At 43.6% G+C, this 19,145-nt stretch overlaps 1 pseudogene; it reads right to left on the bottom strand.

Annotated features, from left to right (window-relative positions):
- Positions 1 to 18,024: 18,024 nt before the first annotated feature.
- LOC112629714 lies at positions 18,025 to 18,341 on the bottom strand (annotated as a pseudogene).
- Positions 18,342 to 19,145: the final 804 nt, after the last annotated feature.

Here is a 19,145-nt window from a genome sequence, read left to right on the forward strand (position 1 = left end):
TCCTCCTGTCTCAGCCTCCCAAGTAGTTGGGACTACAGGCACATGCCACCACATCCAGCTAAGTAGAGACAGGGTTTTGCTATGTTGGCCAGGCTGGTCTCGAACTCCTGACCTCAGGTAATCCACCCGCCTCGACCTTCCAAAGTGCTGGGATTACAGGTGTGAGCCACCATGCCCAGCCTGTTTTTTATTTTTTGAGACAGGGCCTCATGTTGCCCAGGATGGAGTGTAATGGTATGATCATGGCTTACAGCAGCACTGGGCTCAGTGAGCCTCCTGCTTCAGCCTCCTCAGTAGGTAGGACTACAGGCATGTGCCACCACACCCAGATACTTTTTAAATTTTTTGTAGAGACAAGGTCTGGCTTTGTTGCCCAGGCTGGTCTTAAACTCTTGGCTTCAAACAACTCTACCACCTCAACCTCCCAAAGTGCTAGAATTACAGGCATGAGGCACTGTACCCGGGCAAGTTTTGATGTCTCTAGCAGTCACTAGCACATCCATGGAAGTAAGTGGGAATAAAAGAATGGACTCCCTTAAAAATACAGAGAAGAGAGAGAAGGTCGCTAGAGAAGCAGTGAAAGTCCAGATGTTAACCAGCCCCATTGTGTAAGGAGCAATGTGGCCCAACCAGACCAATTTTGTTAATACCTTTAATGATTAGTTTCCTAGTTAATAATTGACACATCATAACAAAGAAAGCTGAAAACTGATAAGTCAGTTATTTCATCATTTTGGATTCTCCTGTATGTCTAGGTCCTGGTGATAGTCACCAGGTGACAAACCTGGAAACATTGGCAGGGAAGGTACATTTTTAACCTTCTGGTATAGTTAACTAAAATTCAAATAAACTTAAACACAATCTCCTCGCTTACCTGAAGAGTAATGAGGGTTGTCAAGAAGGTGTACTAGGCTGGGTGCGGAGGCTCACACCTGTAATCCCAGGACTTTGGGAGGCAGAGGTGGGTGGATCACTTGAGGCCAGGATTTCGAGACCAGCCTGGCCAACATGGTGAAACCTGTCTCTACAAAAATATACAAAAATTATCTGGGCGTGGTGGCAGGCACCTATAATCTCAGCTACTTGGGAGTCTGAGGCAGGAGAATCGCTTGAACCTGGAAGGCGGAGGTTGCAGTGAGCCAAGATCATGCTATTGCCCTCCAGCCTGGCCGACAGGATGAGACTCCATCTCAAAAAAATAAATAAAATTAAGAAAAGAAGGCATACTGATTGCCCAAAAAATCTGGGTGCCCTAAACAGATCCTCAAATTTTAGGATTTGAGCTCTCAGGACAGAACTGCCATAGAACAGAGTGACCCCACGCGTAACTGGAGAGCTCGCTTTAACAGGAAAAGCTCTGGGGATTTTTGCGTCGCCATTTCCTCTTTAAATACAACAGAAAAAATCCATTTAGCTAGGATTCTGGAACTCTGCCAGCTCTTCCTGCCCTATCGGACTGTAAAATTCAACAAGGGATCATAAATAATAGACTCTAGTCCAAAAATACATTTGGGGAATCCTGTCCAATAGAATCACTGACGTCAATGACTTCTGCATGGCCTCTGATATTTACTTCAAACAATAAGAAGAGAGATCACAGTTCCCAGTGTTGGTTCCGCTAAGCAGAGCTGAGTGACGGAAATGCAGCCCAGCAGAGGCTTCGCACAGCCTAGGGAGCCCTGGCGTTTAGTTATCTTTTGCTGCGTAATCAATGGCCCAGAACCTAGTGGGTTAAATCAACAACATCGTAGCTCATGACTTTGTGAGTCAGGAATTCCAGAGTTCAACTGGACCGTTTTTCTGCTGTGCATGGTATCAGCTGGGGTCAGGCAGCGGTGTTCAACAAGCTGACTGCCTCCTCTGCAGTATCTAGCATGGCTCCACTCACATCACTCAAGCTTCAGTAGGGCTGGTTGGAACCACCGACCAGAGGACGTTCCCAGGGCCTCTAAGCCATGGCAGTCTCAGGGTAGTCTAGTGGCCCAGACTGGTGGCCTAGGCCTCCCAGAAAAGGTGTTGTAAGAGACCTGAGTAGAAGCTGCAAAACTTCTTTATGTCCTCTCCTCAAAGCTTCTAGAATGTCATTTCTGTAGCATTTGACTGGTCTAGGAAGTCACTAAGAACAGCCCAGCTCCAACAGCAGGAGCATTAGGTGCCACTTCTCAATGAGAGAAGTAGTATGAAACTGTGGCCATCATTAGCCTGGAACGTTGTAGAGCAGAAGAAACTTTACTGAGCAGACGTGGACCACCTGCACACACATCCTTTCACTTCTCCAGCTCCTCCTTCCGCAGCAGGAGGGAGACCGGAGAGATCCCAGGCAGGTCTTGAACACATCCTCCCAAGCCCTCTTAGAGATAGGGGATGCTGCAAACATCCCTGGAGATTTGGATGACCTTCTGGGAATAGCTTTCTCTGTAGTGAACCACTTTCTCTGATGTGTCCCCCTAAGCTCCTGGTCCATCTCTTCTACAAACCTTTTATATCTTTGGAGGTCTTGAAAACTGGAGCTGCTCTTCCTTCAGCAACAGGTTAGGCTTGAAGCTGGTACATCCTACCAACACTCAAGTGCATGTGCAAGTTCAGAAACTCCTCTCTTCTCTTCTCTTCTCTTCTCTTCTCTTCTCTTCTCTTCTCTTCTCTTCATAACTCACTGCTGCCTCGACCGGCACTGCTGCCTCGACCGGCTGGGCTCAAGTGATCCTCCTGCCTAAGCCTCTTGGGTAGCTGAGACTACAGGTATGCCCCAATATGCCCAACTAAGTTTTTAAAAAATTTTTTGGTAGAGATGAGGTTTCGCTATGTTGCCCAGGCTGGTCTCAAATTCCTGGGCTCAAGCGATCCTCCGGCCTTGGCCTCCCAAAGTGCTGGGATTACAGGTGTGAGCCACGGCTCCCGGCCCAGAAACTTTTCTATTTTTCTAATTCCTAAACACTGAAGCAAGATCATGGCTAAAGACAATCTGTCCAGTCCACAGCAGACATTTATTACCCCCAAGCATGGGGCAGCACAGAGCTGGATGCTGGCAGTACAAAGGAGAAGGAAGAAACACATGGTCAGTCCCCACACACTAAGTGACTCATAGGTAACAATAATAGCGCAGCACTACCGAACCTCATTTACAGATGAGGAAGGAATCAGGCTCAGAGAGGTTAGGTAACTTGTCTAAAGGCACACAGCGAAGAGGTGGCAAATCTGGGCTTAGGACCCAGGTCAGGCCATGCAACTCCATCTCAGAGATAAAAATGCTCTCATGAAAAGGAAGCAAGATGCATTTCTGGGTATTTTTAGAGAGGTTTACTGGGGGTGCTGGTTTTCTCCAACCATTGAGATAACTGGAGCTCACAGTAGAAGACTCTGAAAGGCTCACTTAGAAGGGACCTGATGCCACTCACAGGCCCAGCTTTTCCAGTTAAACTACAACTTCTGCAGGCCTGCACTCTCTTATTTGGTGCTCTCAAAAAGTATCCATCCCCTTGAAATCGGTCTGGCAATATATGAAAAGAGTTATAAAATTGTTCCTATCCTTTGACCCAATCGTCTTGCTTTTGGAATATACCCCAAGGAAACATGCAGAAGAGAAAAGAAAGCAAACAGCACAAAGATGTTTACGGTAACACCGTTCATAACAGTGGAAACATGGGACATGACCCAATGCCCAAAATTGGGAAAAGGTTATGCAAACGATGGTACTTGAAGACAATGGAATGTTAAGTTGCTATTAAAAGGAATTAAGTTTACAGATTCTGTGGATGGATCAAAGTGCGTCCATAAGATATTAAGAGAAAAGAATGTAAAAAAAAAAAGTATGCTTGGGCTACAAATATAAATCAGTCGGCGTGCTCATTGATAAGGATCAGAAATGAACACGGTGCTGCAAATAGCTGGTACTCTAGATTTATAGCATTGTTTTTTCTTCTAAAGTTCACAGTACCATGAAAATACTAACTTTCGGTGTGGAGCAAGAGAGTGGAAAAAAGATCCATCATCTCCTTTTGCTCATGGTGAGAAGAGAGGGGATTTCCTCATCTGAAAGGTCAATGTGCATCTGCAATGTAATGTGTCTGCAAGAACAGCCCACTCTGTGTTAATCTACCTAACAGAAACACAGTGCTTGGGAGGCCAAGGTGGGAGGATGGCTTGAGCCCAGGCATTTGAGGCTGCAGTGAGCTATGATCGTGCCACTGCACTCCAGCCTAGACCATAGAAGTAGACCCTATCTCAAAAAAAAAAAAAAAAAAAATACAGCTTTCAAAACATCTGGCCTACACCCACTATGCTACATCTTGAAAAGTACATATAGTTGTAGGCACCATATTTCAGGGAAGACTGACAAACTAGAGCTCATTTCAAGGATGATAGTGACTAAAGACCATGAGAAAATCTTGAAAAGACTTGAGGATGTCTAGCCTGCAGCAGAAAAACCTCTTGGAGACCCAAGAAGCTTCTGTGTAGGCCTTGGGAAGGATTCGTGTACCAGCCCTTGGTGGTACACAAGCACCAAGACTTGTGTACAGAAGTTATGGAGAAGCAGAGTTGAAGTCAAGATGAGGATCAGGGTTATTCAAAAGAGGCCGTGGCATCCACACTACTAGAAGTGTGTAAGCAAAGCACGAAAGATTCTATCACATGAACAACTAATGGTCTCTTTTTCTGTAACCCTCCAATTTGACTTCCAGCAACTTAAATGGGTTTATGCTTCTACCAGGGGACATAGTGTTGCTGATTCATGAGGCTCTGAGGGAAAGGCATATGGTAAAAATGGAATTATCTGTTTGCCAGATGCTGAGATAGTTCTACTGACCCACTGTGCATGGGAATTCCATTTTGAGCTGTTTTCCCAGGACTGGTCAGAAGTGTTTACAGAGTGATGTGGTGGTGAACTACAGACAACTAGAGGTACAATCTGTTGATTTTTTGTTTGTTTATTTTCAATGAAAATTTAACTGCGTGGCATTGAGCAGCATCTGTGACCTTTGACCTTTTTTTTTTTTTTTTTTTTTTTGAGATGGAGTCTCGCTCTGTTGCCCAGGCTGGAGTGCAATGGCACCATCTGGGCTCACTGCAACCTCTGCGTCTTGGGTTCAGTGATTCTCCTGCCTCAGCCTCCCGAGTAGCTGGGATTACAGGTGCCTGCCACCATACCCGGCTAATTTTTTGTATTTTTTTTAGTAGAGACGGGGTTTCTCCATGTTAGCCAGGCTGGTCTTGAATCCCTGAACTTGTGATCTGCCTGCCTCAGCCTCCCAAAGTGTTGGGATTACAGGCATGAGCCACCACGCCTGGCCCAGAACAGGCAACTTTTTTTTTTTTTTTTAAGAAGGAGTCTCACTCTGTTGCCAGGGCCGGAGTGCAGTGGTGTGATCTCAGCTCACTGCAACCTCTGCCTCCTAAGTTCAAGCGATTCTCCTGCCTCAGCCTCCCGAGTAGCTGGGATTACATGCACCTACCATTACGCCCAGTTAATTTTTTTGTATTTTTAGTAGAGACAGGGTTTCACCGTGTTGGCCAGGCTGCTCTCGAACTCCTGACCTGGTGATTCACCTGCCTCTGCCTCCCAAAGTGCTGGGATTACAGGTGTGAGCCACTGCATCTGGCCCTTTGACCTTATTAATAAAGCAAACAACCATCAGTCAGCTATTTGTGTTTTCTAGTAGTTATGCTATGCCCTCTGAGAAATCCAAAATCTAAGCCATGATCCCAACCTTCAAGAAACGTACATGACGCCAGCCACGATGAAGAATGAAGTCAGGGGATCTGAACTTGTGGAGATATAAACAAGTGTATAAGACAGAAAATACACATGCAAGCAAACAAATACGTAATTGCAAATTGCAATCTGTACTATGAAGTAAATAAGCAAGCCAACGTGATTGAGGGGGAAGGGAGGAGGGAGGTGACTTCTTTAAATCAGACGCTCAGAGCAGGCCTCTCAGGGGAGTGTTATTTATCCCAAAAGCTGAAGACAGAGAAGAGACTGCCACCCAGAAGATGGGAAAGAGAGAAACAGTACGTTGCCAGACACAGAGCATGACACCAAAAATCCTCTAAACCAAAGGGCAAACTTAAACTCATCTTTCAGATGCCTTTGGAGCTCATCATGTCTATTTAAAATGCCCCCTACAGAGTCTAGAGCAGAGCTTTACTCATTTTCGATGCTCAGTACACATGGAGTGAACAGACAAGTGGCTCTGAGAATAGCTTTCTTATTGTTGAGCAATTGATACCCCATTCAGTGTGTATGTACAAGCCCCTCTCCTTAGTTACAGCTTCCTGGGAACTCTTGTGGATGACACAAAAGTAAGAAGAGGCCGGGCGTGGTGGCTCACACCTGTAATCCCAGCACCTTGGGAGGCCGAGGGGAGCAGATCACATGAGGTCAGGATTTGAGACCAACCTGCCCAACATGGCGAAACCCCATCTCTACTAAAAATAGAAAAATATTAGCCGGGCATGGTGGCACACACCTCTAATCCCAGCTACTCAGGAGGCTGAGGTCCGAAACCAGGAGGCAAAGATTGTTGTTAATTGAGATGGTACTACTACACTCTATCCTGGGTGACAGAATGAGAATGTCTAAAAAAATAAAAACCTTGCTCTAGACAAGCCGCCCCCTAGTTCTGCCAATGGTGAACATTCCTAGTTAAGCAGGGTTACCATAACCCACACCTGGATGTATCAAAGAAAACTGTGCATCTATCTGCTCAAAGTTGTTCAAATTCCCAGCCAGGGCACCTGCTCTATCTCAAAATGTAAGACTCTGGAATGAGCACTTTGTAAGTTTCAGGTCCACCACAGACGTTAATGTCTGGTGGGTGGGTTGGATTTATGATCAGCATCATCTGGGAATCACATTCTGTCCATTAGTTTGAGCTAAGTGCTATCAGGAATTTGAGGAAGAGCTCTGCTGAGTGAGGGAGCGAAAAAGTGGTTATGACGTTTTAAGTGACTCCAGATGGCCCCGCAGGTACTGCGGTGGCAGCTCCACGCAGGGCACAGCGACCGAGCAGTCTGCGAACTCACTTAACCCTCAGAAGTTTGGAATCCAAAACACTTGCCATTTGCTGTTTAATTTCACTTGCTTTTTACATGCACTAAGATGACAAGAAACCTCGAAGAGAAATCACCCAGTACACATTTTAGATTGAACATGAAAACTATAAATCTGCCCTTGAAAGTCAAACTTGCCTCACATTATAGAGTCTTGTGGAAGACCAAGTCCCATAAGCACAGCTCCCAGGAGTATAGTTAACACTCATTTCTGTTCTGAATATCTCCGATGAAAAAACAGTGAGGAGGAAAGTCCCTTAACTTTGTTTACAGAGCAATAACTCTGAAGCCAGTAAAAAATTGGACATTGAAACCATAAACAGAAAAAATAGAGAAAGATGTCTTTCTAATGGAACCAGGAATAGCAGAGACACTTCTAATATAAACACGTAACTTCAAAGTAACATGAAATACATCCTATGGTACTACAGAAATGGAATTTGAGCCATATTCATCATTGTTTATGAAATTAAATCAGGTAGCAACCAAATGTGACAACATTCAAGGGAAGAAGAATATATTCCAGAAAATATTCTTTTGATTTTGATCTCTAGCAAATCCCCAAAATTGACAAATAACAGATGGTAAGTAAGCACTGAGAAAAGGAACGAGTGCAAGATACATCGATTAATAAAAATAAAACAGGGGACCATGATTTGTGATAGAAATCTAACAAAATCTCTCATGGTCTCCTCGTGGTCTGAAGGAGGTCTGCAGCCTCCACGGAGAGGTAATAGCTTCCATAGTTGATAGAACAGCTAAACTGGGCTCTTGGCCCCATACGAGCCTGCAGAGAGATCCCAGAAGCCCTCAAGTGTCTATCCTTAGTCCTGTCCATTTTGATCATATTGTCAACCTTCTAAATGGAAACGAAGACTAGCTGATCAGGTTTATGACTGACCACATGCTTAAGCAACTGCTGACATATTGGAAAGTGCCACACAGGGGTCCACTCACCCACTCACCAGCTGCTAGACCTTCTCTGAGCTTCAATTTCCTTCTCTGAGTGTTGGTCAAATGAGAATACCTCATAGAGGCTTTGTGAAAATTAAACTACACAACAGAAGTAAAATACCAAGAGAGTGTCAATAAATGTTGACTTTCTTCTAGTGTCAGAAACTGCCAGGATTCAATATCATCTCAATAACTGAGCATTAAAACTCCACAGTGAAATGTAATAGGACAAATATACATCTTATTTTAAAGTATGCCAAGGGAGGCTGGGCGTGGTGACTCACGCCTGTAAACCCAGCACTTTGAGAGGCCAAGGCAGGTTGATCATTCAAGCTCAGGAATTTGAAACCAGCCTGCCCAACATGGCAAAACCCCATCTCTACTAAAAATACAAAAATTAGCCAGGTGTGGTGGCACGCACCTGTAATCCCAGCTACTTGGGAGGCTGAGGCAGGAGAATCACTTGAACCCGGGAGGTGGAGGTTGCAGTGAGCAAATATTGCATCATTGCACTCCAGCCTGGGTGACAGAGGGAGACTCTGCCTCAAAAAAATTAATTAATTAAATAAAAATAAATAAAGTATGCAAAGGCAGCCTAGGGGAGAATTAACCTAATATCAACTTTGATTTCAGAAAAACAACTCAGGGAATTTTTAATGGGCTACAAATTTAGCATAAAGAGGTTTTTTGTTTGTTTGTTTTAAAAAAGACAATCTGAAAATAGAGTGCTAATGATGTGGTATATGGAGTAGGGCTAATGGCTGAATGTTGTAACCAGGCACAGTTTGTTCCATAAAATGATACCTTAAGCCATGTTGAGTTGATAAGTACACAATTAATATGGTCTGTGCTTATCATATAGAAGCCCTATATTTGACATCACTGTAATAGTCATCAGTTCCAGCTATTGTATACTTATTAAATGATAAACCTAATTATCTCTTAATAATAAAGTGTTCTGTAATTCAAATTTTATAATTTAAATGACTCTTTCCTTTTTCTCTCTGTTAGTCAAAAGTATTGTGATGATTTATAACCTAGTCCCACAAATTCGTCTCAAAGAAGGACTACTGTCATATATATGACAAATATATATATGACAAATGATATTAAATATGAAAGAATCCATCCTTGAATTTTGGCACATTTGGTTGCTACCTGGCTTAAGTTCATAAACAATTACTGAAAATGACTAAAATTACATTTCTATAGTACTGTGAAGTGACATTTATATATATATTAGAAGTGTCTCTACTATTCCTGGTTCCATTAGAAAGACATCTTTCTCTGTTTTTTCTGTTTATGGTTTTAATGTCCTTTTCTTTTTTTTTTTTTTAATGGCTTCAGAATTAATAAAATATAAGTGGAACCTAATTTTTAAATATTCATATTGACTGAGATAGCATACTTTTCAAATGCTGTTTACAGAAGCAAGGCTTCACTGAGTCATGTTTACAATGAAGGAGAGGAGAGAAATGTTTAAACAAAAAAAAGCAGACTGCACTGGGTCTGTGCAGACAGACATTATGAAAACTTTCACAGAGATACTCAAAATCCACTTTCTTTAAATAAGGCTTTGCTCCTCATCTAGCACCAAATATAGCGCATACCAAAGTCGTTAAAAACAAAGCCATTCTTTTAGCTCTGAGTGTAAAAGTGCATCTGCTGTTTTTTTCTGACAAAAAAAAGGGAATTATTTTCACCATTTTTAACATGGTCAAAAAGAACCAAATGGATTTTTAGGGTGTTTTCCAAAAGTGAAGAAAACGGGAAGTGAGCTGTTACTAAATATGTAAGAATCTGGATAACTGAATGAATTTAAACCAAATATTATACATAAAACTTCAGTTTAGCAAAAATCAAAGTACAGTATGTTTCATGGGTTCAGAATTGCTGCTGAAACATAGTTATACATAGATCAGTTGTTACCCAATTTATATTGCTATAAATGCAATATTCATGTGAATATGCTAAGGCATATTAAGAATGTAAGTCTTCTCATGCCTATAATCCCAGCACTTTGGGAGACCAAAGCAAGTGGATCACCTGAGGTCAGGAGTTTGAGACCAGTCTGGTCCAACATGATGAAACCCCGTCTCTACTAAAGATACAAAAATTAGCCAGGTGTGGTGGCACGTGCCTGTAATCCCAGCTACTCAGGAGGCTGAGGCAGGAGAATCGCTTAAACTCGGGACATGGAGGTTCCAGTGAGCTGAGATCACGCCATTGCACTCCAGCCTGGGTTACAAGAGCAAAAAACTGTCTCAAAAAAAAAAAAAAAAAAAAAAGTATAAGCCTTGCAGGCTGGGTGGGGTGGTTCACACCTATAGCACTTCAGGAGGCTTGAGCCCAGGAGTTCAAGACCGGCCTGAGCAAAAGAGTGAGACCTAGTCTCAAAAAAAAAAAAAAAAAAGGGAGGGAGGGAGGAAGGAAGGAAGATAGATAGATTAATCAGATAGCACTGGATCTTCCAAAACAAAAAAGTGTATAGGCCTTGTAAGCCAAGTACAGTATATTACAATGTTCTATTGTTAGACGTTGTTATCAGTAATTTTGTATCTCTGTCCTTCTCTTGTCACACTTTACACTCTTTACACTAAGCAGAGCTTCCCAGTTAAGAAAACATTCAAAACACTTTCTTTAGTTGCCTTGAATGTGAGACACCTTGAATGAGTTAAACCTGCTTAGTGCTACCAACACTCATGTTTCTATTGGCTGCTAGTGCTGACCGCAGGGTTGAGGAAGGTAGAAAGATACCCAGATTCCCTCCAAAAATAACCAACATGTTTGTAGAAGCAGTCACTATCTTCACCACGCTTCCTCTTTTTTTGGTTCAAGTCATTTCCTCCATGGGAAATTATCTGTAAATGAATCAATCTTGTAGCCTAACAGGTTGCCTTTTCCTCGAAATTCTGTTTACTTGGGATTCTTCCCTAATCTCTCCACCAAATATATTTGGAGAAGGAGAAGGGTTTAGTCCTTCTCCTTCTCTGGTTAGCTCTGTGGTTAGAAATGTAAATAGTGAATTTAACGTGACTTCTCTGTGCTGTTTGGAAGGATTCTTGCAGCAAAATATCCCCCAACCATAAAAAGGCAAGGTGAGGTAATGCAAGGAATTAATCTAGCTGTAGATATGTGCATTGCTATAAATGTAAATAAATATCTGACAGGTGTGATTTAAGTTGTAAAAGAGTCTATTAAAACACAACTATTTTTTATTTAAAAAATCAGAAGGGGCCAGGTGGGGTGGCTCAATGCCTGCAACTCCACACATTGGGAGATCAAGGTGGAAGGATCACTTGAGGCCAGGAGTTCAAGACCAGCCTGGACAACGTAGTGAGACCCCCAACTCTATGAAAAAACACAAAATTAAAATGAGCTGGGCATGGTGGCATGCACCTGTAGTCCCAGCTACTAGGTAAGCTGAGGTGGGAGGATCACTTGAGCCCAAGAGTTCAAGGCTGCCATGAGCTGTGATCTTGGCACTGCACTCCAGCCTAGGCAACAGAGTGAGACCCTGTCTCAAAAAAAAAAAAAAAAAAAAAAAAAAAATCAATAAAGGAGAACAGCTTCAAATTACCCATTTGTGTTCCATTATATTCATAAGCCATGCATTTTACTGGGGCCTGGTTTCAAATTTGCAGTGCTTGCCTACACTCAATGGCAGATATCTCCGTTTCCAAAAGCCCTTTGGCTCTCTCTCTAAAAATAAATGAGGCCGAGAACAGTGGCTCACACCTGTAATCCCAGCACATTGGGAGGCTGAGGTGAGGTCAGGAGTTCGAGACCAGCCTGGCCAACATGGTGAAACCCCATCTCTACTAAAAATACAAAAATTAGCAGGGCATGGTGGCACGTGCCTGTAATCCCAGCTAGTCGGGAAGCTGAGGCAGGAGAATCCCTTAAACCCAGAAGGCAGAGGTTGCAGTGAGCCGAGATCATGCCATTGCACTCCAGCCTGGGTGACAGAGTAAGACTCCATCTCAATAAATAAATAAATAAATAAGAAAGTTTTTTTTTCCTTAAAAAAAAAAAAAAAATCACACTATTTGTAGATTAAACCAAGTACATAGGTTAAAAATGTGAAGAAAGGGATGGAAGAGAAATCAGAGTCAGTGTGGATGCTATGCTTTCAAGCCCAAGCAGTTGGGGAAATTAATGAGTTAAAGTGAGAGGACAGGTGTTATAATCTGCAAAGTGCTACAACAATGTCCGTGATTGGTATAGGTACAGGAACACAGAGAGGAAAACCTAGGAAAGGTGGATGTAGCTAGCAACAAGAGCAATGAGTTCAGCTGGGAACTTCCCGTCTTTAAAAGTGAGATATTTAAGCAGAGATGTACCAGACACAGTGAAAGATTTCCACTTGGAAGTTGAGTAAGGTAGCTCACCTGGAGGCAGATTTAGGAGTCATCACATAGGTGTGATGTTTGAGTCTTTGAGCAAATAAGGGAATGTGGACAGGAAACATCATTAATGACAACCCCTTTGAGTTTCACAATATAAATCTTTCCACTGCCTTTTTCTCCAGTACATAGTCAATTGTTGAGGTCTTGTCTATGTCTGCCTTTTCTCTGTCCTTTGTTTGTTTGTTTTAGCTTATGCACTTCCAAAAAGTAAGAATGTGTCTGTTTAACTCACTTTGAACAGTAGAGAACTCAGTATCACTGGCACAGAGGCTCTACAAGTGCAAAGTTCTTACCCAACATGAGTTGGTTTGGCCTAAGCTTGGAGATGGAGGGTCTGGCTCCAGGATATAAAGCATGGAGCCAAGGGTAAGTGCAGAAGCAGGGCTTCAAAGAAAACCCTGCTCAGGCTAGGCGCAGTGGCTCATGCCTGCAATTCCAACACTTTGGGAGGCCGAGGTGGGTGGATCACGAGGTAAGGAGTTTTTGTTTGTTTGTTTGTTTTTTGAGACAGAGTCTTGCTGTGTCGCCCAGGCTGGAGTGCAGTGGTGCAATCTCGGCTCACTGCAAGTTGCGCCTCCCGGGTTCACACCATTCTCCTGCCTCAGCCTCCCAAGTAACTGAGACTACAGGCGTCTGCCACCACGCCCAGCTAATTTTTTGTATTTTTAGTAGAGATGGGGTTTCACTTGTTAGCCAGGATGGTCTCGATCTCCTGACCTCATGATCCACCCACCTTGGCCTCCCAAAGTGCTGGGATTATAGGCATGAGCCACTGCGCTCTGCCAAGGTCAGGAGTTTGAGACCAGCCTGACCAACATGGTAAAACCTTGCCTCTATTAAAAATACAAAAATTAGCCAGGCATGGTGGCGCATGCCTATAATCCCAGCCACTAGGGAGGTTGAGGCAGGAGAATCGCTTGAACCTGGGAGGCGGAGATAGCAGTGAGCTGAGATCGTGCCACTGCAGGTGGAGACCCTGTCTCCAAAAAAAAAAAAAAAAAAAGAAAGAAAAGAAAGCCCTGCTCAGAAGGCAGCACCTATGAAGGTATGTGGTTGCCTGGTGGAAACCACAAGATAGCAAATGAAATGGGTTAGACAAGGAGGGAACCAGGTCTAATGAATAAGGGGGAAAGGTATAACATATGACGGCTTCCCTAACCTCTAGCCCTCTAGTTCCACATTCCTGTCCCAGCACCATTCTGACACAGTCTCTTCACAGTTCACCCTGTATTGTAGGCTTTGGAATATGCCTCAGGGCATGTGTGTTCCTATGCATCTCAGCTATTTTGTGCTGCTATAACAGAATACCACAGACTAGGTAATTTGTAATGAATATACATTTATTGGCTCACGGTTCGGAAGTCCAGTGTCAAGGGGCTGGCATCTTGTGAGGACCTTCTTGCTGCATCACAGCATGGCAGAAGGTGTCACATGGTGGAAGGGCAAAAAGAGAGGGCAAGGGATAGGCAAGCCCACTCCCACAATAACAAACCCACTCCCATAATAACAAACCTACTCCCTTGATAACAACATTAGCCCATTCTTGAGGTGGGGCCCTTGTGATCTAAACACCTCTTAGAGGTCCCACCTCCCAATACCATTACAATGCCAATTAAATTTCAACATGAGCTTTGGATAGGGACAAACATTCAAACCACAGCGCTCTGTGTACTTTACTATCTTTCCTTAAAGTCAGTTGTGGTTTTGGCTGTCTGTGAATAACCAGATTGTAAGCTTCTCAAAGGCAGGGATGAAACAGAAGCCCACTGTTCATGGCCTGTCCTGGAACACTGGAGGAACTCCAGCTTTCCTGCTACCTGGGTCTGAATTAAGGACATCCCAAATTTAAGAACTTGGTTTACTACATCACAAGGGCATTGCCCTTGCTTTACTTTGTTCCTGACACCATTCCCTTCATTCTGCCAGGCAACCGCCTCACTCTCCATCTAGTTATTTGCTTTCCTTATCCCTCACATCCAGTATCTTCTGATGTCCTTAGGCAATGTCTGCATCTTTCTTCTTTGACTCAGCACTCTCAGAAAACCATGCTTTGGAGCACATGCTTAACCTGACCCTAGGATCTCTGCACTTTCCCTGCAAACAGGCCCTGCCCAATGTGTCCCAGAAAGAGATCTGGTCATTTAGTGTTTGTCTATCTCCTCCCTTCTGGCCTGTGAATTCCACATTTCTGACAATCTTACCCTCATATCTTCTACTCTGAAGATGAGTGAAAAGTTGTGGGTTGAAACCGTTCCAATTGTGATTAGAATGTATGTGGTCATTAGCAAACAAAATTTAATAAAATATAACTCAAATGACTAAGTAAAAGCAGTTCATTTTCTGTGGCTATTCAGCTTTTTGGTTATAGTTGCCTCTTTTTGCATAAAATTAGAACTAGTTTGCTGTGTTTACAGAAAAGGCTTGCTTTGCTTTGCCAAGCAAATTGGCAGAGAAAGTGTTCTTGCAATAAAAGGACACAACATTCTAATATCCTTTCCTAGTTCTGCCCTATAAAACGCAGTCTCTATTGCATTCCCAAGCATCAGGGAATTATAACTTCCCTCCATCACCACCAACACTGCTACAGACCAAGAAAGAAAAGCCAACATCTTTATTAACTCTTTGAATAAATTGTTATTGTGCGCACATCAAGTGGTGGGAGCTGGGCTAGGCGTTGTGAGAGTTACAGTCACGTGGAAGCCATGATCCCTGGCCCACAGCTACTCGCAGTCTAGCTGGGGAGATAAGACATGGCTATCAGCCACTATCAGGCAGTTGCCATAAATGCCGTGTACATGAATGGTGGGATCTCAAGTGCCGTAGGAGTTCAGAGGAGGCGGAGAAGAAGTCTGGCTTAACAGAGGAAGTTTGAATCTAGTTGGCCTTTTGTTTTCTCAATAAATATTTATTGGGTGTCTCTGAGGACTGGACTGAGTTCCGTGCCAATTGCTAAGGAACACAACAGTGGGCAAAACAGACATCATCTGTGGCTCTGATGAGAACCTATAGGGGAAAAGATATGAACCAGATGATCATACAATCATATAATTATACCACCTGCTAAATTATCTGAAGGAAGTAGAGGGGCCTACGGGGGCCTATGGGGTCAGGGAAGACTTCCCTATGGAGGGGATGTGGGAGCTAAGATCTGTAGATAAGTAGGAGCTAACCAGGCCACAAAAGAAAAGAAAAAAGAGAGGAAAGAGAGAGGGGAGTGAGCATTACAGACAAAGGGAACAGTACGTCCAAAGTTCTTGAGGTAGGAGTCAGCATGGCGGTTTAAACAATGAGAAACGCTCTGTGTGTGCGGAGCAGAAATGACAGGGAGGGGAGAAGACTGGAGCCAGAGCACCAGGATCTAGTGGGCCCTGGTAAGGACTTGGGTCTTGATCCCAAGAGGAATGAGAATCTACTGAAGGGATTTAATAAGAGGAGAAATGATCATATTTGCATATTTAAAACATATCCTGGCCAGGCACAATGGCTCATGCTTGTAATACCAGCACTTTAGGAAGCTGAGGGAGGAGCGCCTGAGCCCAGGAATTTGAGACTAGCCTGGGCCGCATCATGACATCCCGTCTCTGCAACCAATCAATCAATCAATCAATCAATAAACTAAATAAATAAGCTGAGCGTGGTGGCACATGCCTGAGTCCCAGCTACTTTGGAGGCTGAGGCAGGAGGATCACTTGAACCCAAGAGTTTGAGGCTGCAGTGAGCCATGATCACACCACTGCACTCCAGCCTGGGCCAGAGAGACCCTGTCTAAATTTAAAAAAAAACAAGCCAGGTGTAGTGGCTCACACCTGTAATCCCAGCACTTTGGGAGGCTGAGGTGGGCAGATTACAAGCTCAGGAGTTTGAGATCAGCCTCGCCAACATGGTAAAACCCCATCTTTACTAAAAATACAAAAATTAGCCAGGCATGGGTGGCACACACCTGTAATCCTAGCTACTTGGGAGGCTGAGGCAGGACAATTACTTGAACCTGGGAGGTGGAGGTTGCAGTGAGCTGAGATCATGCTATTGCACTCCAGCCTTGGCAACAGAGCAAGACTCCATCTCAAAAAAAGAAAACCAGCCAAATAAACAACAACAAAAAAAAATAGAATAACCAAATAGGTCAGGCATGTCAGCTCATGCCTGTAATCCCAGCATTTGGAGAGGCCAAAGCTGGCAGATCACTTGAGGTCAGGCGTTCAAGACCAGTCTGGGCAACATGATGAAACCCTGTCTCTACAAAAAATACAAAATTTAGCAGAGTGTGTTGGTGTGTGCCTGTAGTATCAGCTACTCAGGAGGCTGAAGCGGGAAGATCACTTGAGCCCTGGAGGCTGAGGCTGCAGTGAGCCGCGATCACACCACTGCGCTCCAGCCTTGGCGACAGAGCAAGACCCTGTCTCAAAACAAAGCAAAACAAAAAACAAAACAGAAACATTATTCTGGCCACAGTGTGGGGAATGATTGGTTGTAGGGCTCTGGAGTAGTTGCAAAAGATCAACTGTAGGCAGTTATACTGATCCAGGCAGCAGATCATGGCGGGATTGGAGGAGAAAAGTGGATGTACGTGTCAGATACTTGAGAACAGAAAGCTGGTATCGGTTCTTAGGAACAGATCTTGAGAGCATGGAAGGTGTTTTCCTCAATCCCAGTGTTTCCTTCCTAGAAAGGAGTTTGTCTCAGCCCTTCTTCTTCCTCTTAAGAGTGAGCTGCCACAGAGAAGAATTATCTGCAGGTCCTCCTGGCGTTGACGGAGCTGGGAGTGCTGCCCAGGAGTGGGTGGGTGAGTGGATCTCTGTCTTCTATTGTAGTTTGGATGCAGGTCCATTTGGCCCTCACACTGGATTAAGTCCTTAACACTTCTCTATTGGTAAAGCTAATATCTTGGCCGCCGTATTTACTCTTCGGTTTATTTCTCTAACTCTGGGCAGAGAAGAGAGAGACGCTATTTATTAGAGAGTTTTTTTTTTTTTTTTTTTTTTTTGAGACAGAATCTTGCTCTGTTGCCCAGGCTGGAGTGCAGTGGCATGATCTCGGCTTGCTGCAACCTCTGCCTCCTGGGTTCAAGGAATTCTCCTACCTCAGCCTCCTGAGTCACTGGGACTACAGGTGCATACCACCAGGCCCGGCTAATTTTTGTATTTTTAGTAGAGATGGTGGTTTCACCATGTTGACCAGGCTGGTCTCAAACTCTTGAACTCAAATGATCCGCTCACCGAGGCTTCCCAAAGTGCTGGGATTACAGGCGTGAGCCATCATGGCTGGCCCTTCTTGAGACTCCAAACAGATTGGATATGGGTGATGGGGCTTGATGGATGGATACGATTTTTTTTTAAGTTTTAAAAGGAGTTTATTGAAGAATATTCTTAGGAAGCCAACAACTTTTGAATTGTCATTTTTTAAATGTTATGTTTTCTTTTCATGCTGTATAATAAAGGTAACGTGTAAGAGGCTATGAGTTACAAGTTTCTTCCTACTGGAATTCTCTGGGAGAGCACAGTATAGTCATTTCTACAATGCTAAAATAATTTGTTTTAAGTTTCTTCTCTGCTTCTCTTCAAAGAGTGATGAATAATAACAGAAGACAGCATTAAAAACCCATTTTCCCCCATCATTCTGTAGTATTGGAGCCAGTATTTTTACCATCACAGTCTACTATTTTTGCTTCATCCACTTCAATAAGTTCTGTCACCTCTCTGAATTAAACATCATTCAATACAAAAGTCCACAGATTATCACAGAATTTGTAGGTATTTAGAAAGCTCCTGAAATTGACTCTGCTCCTAACCCTCTGAGCCAATGCTGAAGTTATAGCCTTATCAAACTGAAGTAGAATTTGTAGGTGGTCTGTTGAGACTGTATGAGCTCATCTAGGATCACCTGAAGACTGTTTCCCAAAGCAGTATTTCTGTATAACTGATATGCCATGGCTTAGGAAAAATTGCTCAAACTGCCTTTCTTTTTCCTTTTAGCTTTTTTGTTTGTTTGCTTGTTTGTTTGTTTTTGAGACAGAGTCTTGCTCTGTCACTGACGCTTGAGGGCAGTGGCACGACCATGGCTCACTGCAGCCTCTGCCTCCCAGATTCAAGGCACACACTACCATGCCTGACTTATTTTATCTTATTTATTTTTTTTTTTTGAGATGAGGTCTCCCTATGTTGCCCAGGCTGGTCTTAAATTCTTGGGCTCGAGCAATACTCCTGCCTTGACCTCTCAAAGCACTAGGATTACAGGCATGAGATCCTACACCTGGCCAAAAAATTGCCTTTGTTATTCAAGCTTGCATTGAGGTACTGTGGGGAAAGGGCTTTGTGCTGCAGAGCAGACAGAAACCACCAGGAGCCCAGCAGGATGTTCCTACTTCCCCAACCACAGAAACCCAGAGGAATACGATTTTGATAGAAATGGAAGGAAAGACATTACAGGTGTGGGGACAATATAAGTAAAGAAGCAAGATGGCTGGGCACTGTGGCTCCCGACGCCTGTAATCCCAACATTTTGGCAGGCCAAGGTGGGCAGATCACCTAAGGTTGGGAGTTCGAGACCAACATAGTGAAACCTCGTCTCTACTAAAAATACAAAATTAGCTGGGCACGGTGGCAGCACATGTCTGTAATCCCAGCTACTCTGGACTCTGGAGACTGAGGCAGGAGAGTCACTTGAACCTGGGAGGTGGAGGTTGCAGTGAGCTGAGATTGTACCATTGCACTCCAGCCTAGGCAACAGAAGAGT

Source organism: Theropithecus gelada, chromosome 8 (genome assembly GCF_003255815.1).
Source record: "Theropithecus gelada isolate Dixy chromosome 8, Tgel_1.0, whole genome shotgun sequence".
Taxonomy (NCBI): domain Eukaryota; kingdom Metazoa; phylum Chordata; class Mammalia; order Primates; family Cercopithecidae; genus Theropithecus; species Theropithecus gelada.